We start from the raw sequence: 7816 nt of genomic DNA on the forward strand, positions 1-7816 counted from the left end.
CAATTCCTATCTTTTCCCAGGCAGTGCCAACTGATCACCAATGAAACACCCTAACATGCTTCCCAGAAAATGTGACAGATCTATCATTGTAATATTCATCTGTTCATACAGAATGCATTTCCACATGATGGGCGTTTTGTTGTGGGCTGTATGTGTGCCATATTCATGACACAGACCATAATAGTCTAAATCCTCTTCTGTTCCCCTGAGAGACCACAGAGGACAATGTCATGTCCAATTATCTGGCTACACTATAAAGATGAATCACAACTCATGTCAAGAGGCTACAATCTACGCTACACACATGCACACAAGCACACGTGCACTCTCACCAAGGCCAGGTTGTAGAGGACAACAGATATTAACATTGATAGAGTACATTCTCCTGAGGTGCTCCCAGGTCATGTATGGATTGGACAGGCAGACTGGATTGGCCGTGCTTTTTTTTAAAGATAAATTGACTTAGACGATTTCGAGGAGCTATACTGGTTAGAGAGATCGAAATTGTTTGAGCAAAATGTGTTATGTTTATCGATTTTGTGTTGGCATGTAGGTATTTCAATTTATGGCAGATCAGGCAACCAATTTCCTCCTAATTGTCAGAACAATCACTAGATGTGCTTCCAGGTCACCAAGTTCACCAACACCTGATATTCAGAGTCTAACAGCAAAATCCACTAAACTATCATAACAATACCTAGCCAACAAATCAATCAATGTTTCTCTCTCCTCGTCGTGCTGTTTGGTTTGTGATAGCTGCTCGTCGTTGGGTGGGTGGACTCTACCTTAGCCGGGCACAACCTAGTGCCATCTCACCCTGAAGTGGTGCAGAGCTCCGGCCCAATAAAGCAGGCTGCCTCCCCAGGGCCCCTCCCTCAAGCCTCCAGTCAACGCTTGTTTTTGCACCATTTATTTAGTGTGACACATCTCCAATTAAACTGTGGAGGCTGCTGCATTTCCTCCATAACTACCTCTTATTCCTCCCCATAGACTTTCTGTCACACTGAGAGAGGGATGGAAGGTGGGAGAGAGAGAGAGAGAGAGAGATGGAGAGAGAGGGGGATGGAGAGAGAGAGATCACATCTTGCCTGCCAGCTATATGATCAAATAGTAATTTTCCCCTCAGTGGTTAGAAGCCTCGCCTGAAAGGTGCCTTGAATTATAATTATCAAAATATTGAACAAGATAATCTTCTGAAATAATACTGTCAACATGACACCTGAGAAGACACTGCATATACACTGAACAACAAAATAAACACAACATATAAAGTGTTGGTTCCATGTTTCAAGAGCTGAAACAGCAGAAAATGTCCATACGTACAAAAGCCTATTTCTCTCAAATTTTGAGCACAAATTTGTTTACATCCTTGTTAGCATTTATCCTTTGCCAAGATAATCCATCCACCCAACAGGTGTGGCATATCAATAAGCTGGCATGCTGACTGCAGGAATGTCCATCAAAGCTATTGCCAGATAATTTAATGTTCAATTCTCTACCATAAGCCACCTCCAACATTGTTTTAGGGAATTTGGCAGTACATCCTACCTGTCTAACAACCGCAGACCACATGTATGGCATTGTGTGAGCGAGCGGTTTGCTAATGTCAACATTGTGAACAGAGAGCCCCATGGTGCCGGTCGAGTTATGATATGGGTAGATATAAGCTACGGACAACGAACACAATTGCATTTTATTGATGGCAATTTTTATGCACAGCATTCAGCATTATTAATGCACGGCCACATGTCTCAATGATCTGTACACAATTCCTGGAAGCTTAAAATGTCCCAGTTCTTCCATGGCCTGCATACTTACCACACACGTCACCCATTGAGCATGTTTGGGATGCTCTGGATTAGGGCTGTTGTGGTCATGCAATTTTGTCAGCCGGTGATTGTCAAGCAAATAACTGCCAGTCTCACGGTAATTGACCATTAATTAACATAAGAACATTTAGCATCTCCTGGCTTCCACACACAGCCTACATGCCACTGATGCAGACCTTTGGAACATCTACATTTTAAAACGTGTAATAAATCTATGAAATATTACCTACACCATCACAATAAATCCATGATTTATTTTAGACAGGTCTAAAGAAATATGACATGAAGAAAATGTAGTCTATTTCAGAAGAACAGGATAGCATATTGGTGGTCCTGATCTGGCCATGCCATATGGCTGTGCTACACTAGTTCATTTAGCAGACAAGATTTGCTTAGAATTCCATGGCATTATTTTATAGTATGAAGAATACAATTGAACAAAGCTGAATAAAATAGAAATTATATTTTCTCCAAACGATTTGAGGGAGTGAACACATGCTGCTATTCTGTGGTGAGCGGTTAACAAAGAAACAGGAGCTCCTATATGCTTAATTTAAAGTTATTTATGTAACTTTAGTTGTGATACAAATGTTGGGCTATATATTTTACATTCTAAGGCTGCATGATGCGACTCTAATGATGATTTGAAAAAAGTTGCATGGAAGGCATGAGCACTCTGTTTTATTTGTGCAGGTTGTACACACTTTATCAGTCTCTCATTCACAATTTGACAAGCACTTGACAATGCCTCAAATTTCCCGGCTGCTAAAGCTCCTCTCATGCACATGGCTCTCAGTCACGTGATTGGGTCTTTCTACAAGTGAAGACAGACACATCCGGGATGCATCTGTGTGTGTCCTTATCCAATTCAGAGGCGCATAGTGAAGATATTGGAAGAAATGTCCACATTTACTTTTCCTCAGCCAACAAAATGAGTAGGCCTAACCAACAGCAAAAGCACTAGCCTATGTCACTCTACTATCCCCATAGTACAAAAGTTGGCCTATTCTATTCTGTGCGATAAATAAATATTCCAAACATAGTCTGGGACATTTGTGGGATGCGATAGATCCCAAATTAATACAACCACTAGCATCAAAAAACAGTTTTAAGCAACGAGCCTGACGCAACAGATGAGAACGTTTAGCTTAAAATGTTGATAAACTATAAGGCTATTTTTTTTTTACATTATATACGCAGCATTGTGGACACGACAGTAGGCTATAGACATGAGTGTTCTATTAGCAGGAAAACGCCATTGTCAAAAGTTGCCATAAATGCGATTATGCACATAATGCTCTCATTATAAAGCTGCATTTTTATGGTGAAAATTATCTTCCCCAAAACTTGAAACTCACGCGCTTCATATGTATGCCAGTTAGGCTCTACACACGATGTAAAGTGGATTAAAGTGCTTAATTTTAAGAAGTTATTTGGCAAATTAGTAGTGAAACATATAGGCCTATGGGCTACATGAGGTGTTCAGCTATGATTTGAAAAGGTCACACAAAGAAAAGTCATGCGCTGTTTGGCTTAAACTGGGCATCATTCACAAGTGATAGGCTAATATTGTCACCCATCACATTATTCTTTATTTAATCTTGTCTTTACATATACTAAATAATATATGTGTGACATTTGTTTGGTTTAAAATAGACCATTATCATGCACCTGTCTCGAAACAGGGGCAACGGAAATATATATCATATATGCACTTAAATGAAAAATACTTTTCAGTGGTTCATTTTCATGCCAGCCAGGTAAGCTGTTGTAAAGAGAAGCAATGTGCTTAATATTAGGAAAGTTGAGAAATAAATATAGTCATGGGTGCCCAGACCAAAAATGTTCAGATCATTTGCATATTCTGTCAAAAGAAAATATATGCTATATTTTCCCTTATATAATGTGCAGCTTTTTTCCAAAGTACAATCCCCATTCGCAACAAAAGGCAGATTTACCATAATTTGATTGTAGTATCATTTAGTATTTTTTTCTTCATATTTATGTGGTAAAAGCGACTGCCATTTAAAGAGCCAGTTCACAAAATTTGAAATGCACAGTTGAAGTCGGAAGTTTACATATACTTAGGTTGGAGCCACTCAACAAACTATAATTTTGGTTGGTCGGTTAGGACATCTACTTTGTGCATGACACAAGTCATTTTGCCAACAATTGTTTACAGACAGATTATTTCACTGTATCACAATTCCAGTGGGTCAAAAGTTTACATACGCTAAGTTGACTGTGCCTTTAAACAGCTTGGAAAATTCAAGAAAATTATGTCATGGCTTTAAAAGCTTCTGATAGGCTAATTGACATAATTTGAGTCAATTGGAGTTGTACCTATGGATGTATTTCAAGGCCTACCTTCAAACTCAGTGCCCCGTTGCTTGACATCATGGGAAAATCTAAATAAATCAGCCAAGACCTATAATTGTAGGACTTTACAAGTCTGGTTCATCCTTGGGAGCAATTTCCAAATGCCTCAAGGTACCACGTTCATCTGTTCAAACAATAGTATGCAAGTAATAACACCATGGGAGCATGCAGCCATCATACCGCTCAGGAAGGAGACTCGTTCTGTCTCCTAGAGATGAACTTACCTTGGCGCGAAAAGTGCAAATCAATCCAAGAATAACAGCAAAGGACCTTGTGAAGACGCTGGAGGAAACAGGTACAAAGGTATTTATATCCACAGTAAAACTAGTCCTATATCGACATAAGCTGAAAGGCTGCTGAGCAAGGAAGAAGCCACTGCTCCAAAACTGCCATAAAAAAGCCAGACTACAGTTTGCAAATGCACATGGGGAAAAATATCATACTTTTTGGAGAAATGTCCTCTGGTCTGATGATTTAAAAAAACAACTGTTTGGCCATAATGACCATTGTTATGTTTGGAGGAAAAGGGGGGGAGGCTTGCAAGCCGAAGAATGCCATCCCAAACGTGAAGCATGAGGGTGGCAGCATCATGTTGTGGGGGTGCTTTGCTGCAGGAGGAACTGGTGCACTTCACAAAATACTGTAGATGGCATCACCCTGACCTCAATCCTATAGAAACTTTGTGGGCAGAACTGAAAAAGCATGTGCGAGGAAGTAGGCCTTTACAATCCTGACTCAGTTACACCAGCTTTGTCAGGAGGAATGGGCCAAATTCGCCCAACTTATTGTGGGAAGCTTGCGGAGGGCTACCCGAAACGTTTGACCCAAGTTAAACAATTTAAGGGCAATGCTACCAAATACTAATTGAGTGTATGTAAACTTCTGACCCACCTGGAATGTGATGAAAGAAATAAAAGCTGAAATAAATAATTCCCTCTACTATTATTCTGACATTTCACCTGCTTAAAATTTATTGATGATCCTAACTGACCTAAGACAGGGGATTTTTACTAGGATTAAATGTCAGGAATTGTGAAAAACTGAGTTAAAATGTATTTGGCTTAGGTGTATGTAAACTTCCGACTTCAACTGTACGTTTTAATTTTTTTATTGAGGGTGGATCAGCTTAATATTGCGGAAAGAATGTTGCTTCCAATGTAATTGTCTGCATCATTTCCAATCCCCCATATGTTTTGGGTAAATACTGTATATATATCCATACACACATGCATACATATACACATACATATACATACACATACCTATATAGACATACATACTTTAAAAAAATAATACACCTTTATTATTATTCCCCGGAAACCCTACCGCCGATCCCCCCAATTGGAGCAAACTAATAAACACTTCTGCTTTTACCTTCAATTTATACATCTTATACACATTTTACAGACACAGTCTACTTTACAATACTCTTGTTTGTTCTCAGTCCTTCCTCTATTTCTGATGTCCATCCAGTTTGATTTCTATTTGTAACTATGCTATTTCACAGAAGTTCCGAACCTATATACATTTTACAGATCCCGTATGTTTTACATTGTTTATCTTGTTATTAGTCCCACCCTTCAGCTCCACTCAACCCCTCCCATCTATCTTTCAACAACATCCATTTCGGATTTCTTTTTGCCATATCTTTTTCAACTGTGCTGTGATGCTTCACAAAATAATTGAACCTATTCGCATAGATTCTACAGATTGTAAATTAAAAATAAACATTTTTGCTAAAATAATTATTATATTATTGATTGATTGACTATGGCTTTTCAAATCACCCAGTATTGGTATCTGTAGTGTTAGTTCTAGGCAAATGTTGCAATTCTTCAGCCATTCCTGGACCTGTGACCAAAAACGAGCTACATATGGACAATACCAAAATAAATGATCTAATGACTCTGACTTCAACTGTACTTAATTGTATTGTCGAAAAGTGATTCATCCATGAATCCTGAGAGACATTGAGCAAAAATCCAACCTCAGATTATGTTTAACTAAATATTTTGTCTTCTGAGCAACTTTGACTCAAATAAATACTTTTTTAGATTTGCCCTAAAATAACCAATACACCTCTCTGTGTATTCAGATCATATTTGAGTTTTGTATTGCAGTTGTATCAAGTATGTCCACCATTGGCAAATGTTTTATTTTTGGTTCTGTGCAGTCCTACGATATGGAAAAGTACAATCATTGGGAGCTATATCTCTGCACATGATCTATCTGTTCAAAACTACTGATACAGATCCCCATACACCCTCTGGTGGTATGGATAAATAGTTTACACACCTAATTTTGAGTTGCACCCCCTTTTGCCTTCAGAACAGCCTCAATTTGTCGGGGAATGGACAAGTTGTCGAAAGCGTTTCGCAAGGATGCTGGCCCATGTTGACTACAATGCGTCACAGTTGTGTCAAGTTGGCTGGATACCCTTTGGGTGGAGGACCATTGTTGATACACACGGGAAACTGTTGGTGGTGAAAAACCCAGCAGCGTTGCAGTTCTTGACACACTCAAATCGATGCACCTGGCACCTACTACCATACCCAATTCAAAGGCACTTAAATATGTTGTCTTGCCCATTCACCCTCTGAATGGCACACATACACAATCCAAGTCTCAATTGTCTCAAAGCTTAAAAATCTTTCTTTAACCCGTCTCCTCCCCCCAATCTACACTGATTGAAGTGTTATAAAGAGACATCAATAAGGGATCATAGCTTTCACCTGGTCAGTCTATATCATGGAAAGAGCAGGTGTTCTTAATGTTTTGTACACTTAGTGTATGTCTCCAAAAAAAACACGTTTCAAATAAAGGCCTTATCAAATTACTATAGTCGGAATTAGGCGTTTTTGGTCAAAATGATCATATTGATACAAAAACACTCAATAATTATTTAGATGTATTAAGAACAAGTTGAGTGACAAAGTCATGAGAAATTGGAAGAATTGAGTGAACCACCTTTGGACTATGATCAAAAATATGCCCCTGGGGTCAAAATGACCGATCGGTAGTTTGAGTATTTGTTTCTTTCAAATTTGGACTTGAACCACTATCACCACTCGCTCCTGTCCACCCTTCTCATGGTTGTGAAATCTGCAGAATGACTCAAACACAAGGACTTTTATAGACAGCTCCATTGATAACATCACCCTCAATTCCAAATCCCTACACCTGGTGCTGAAAAAGAGTCCGCATTCAAAACATCCAACAATCCCACCCTGTTACATAAAGAGTAACGGGGTCATACTCATCAAAAACACAATGTAAATCAAATGTGGACTAGTGAGGGGTTGCTTTTACCCACTATCCTATTACGCTCAACAATTAGCACAGTGACGTCTCCATCTTGCTGAATTGATGAGTACCCAAAAGAGATCCCACAGTACCGGAGTATAAGGGAAGAGTCTTCCTCCATCCACATAACCCTTCTCCTCCCATCCCTTCACCCCCTCATCCCTGTGCACCCCGTGGCACCAGACAGTCACAGGAGGAGTGACTTTGTCCGACCCCATTCCCGTCTGCGAGGGTGGCAGCTGCCAGGGAGGGCTGGTGGGGGAGCGCCCAAAACGGTGTGTCTGCCAAGCCAAGGGGCCAGGGGG

The sequence above is a fragment of the Oncorhynchus keta genome, chromosome 15 (assembly GCF_023373465.1).
Source record: "Oncorhynchus keta strain PuntledgeMale-10-30-2019 chromosome 15, Oket_V2, whole genome shotgun sequence".
Lineage (NCBI taxonomy): Eukaryota > Metazoa > Chordata > Actinopteri > Salmoniformes > Salmonidae > Oncorhynchus > Oncorhynchus keta.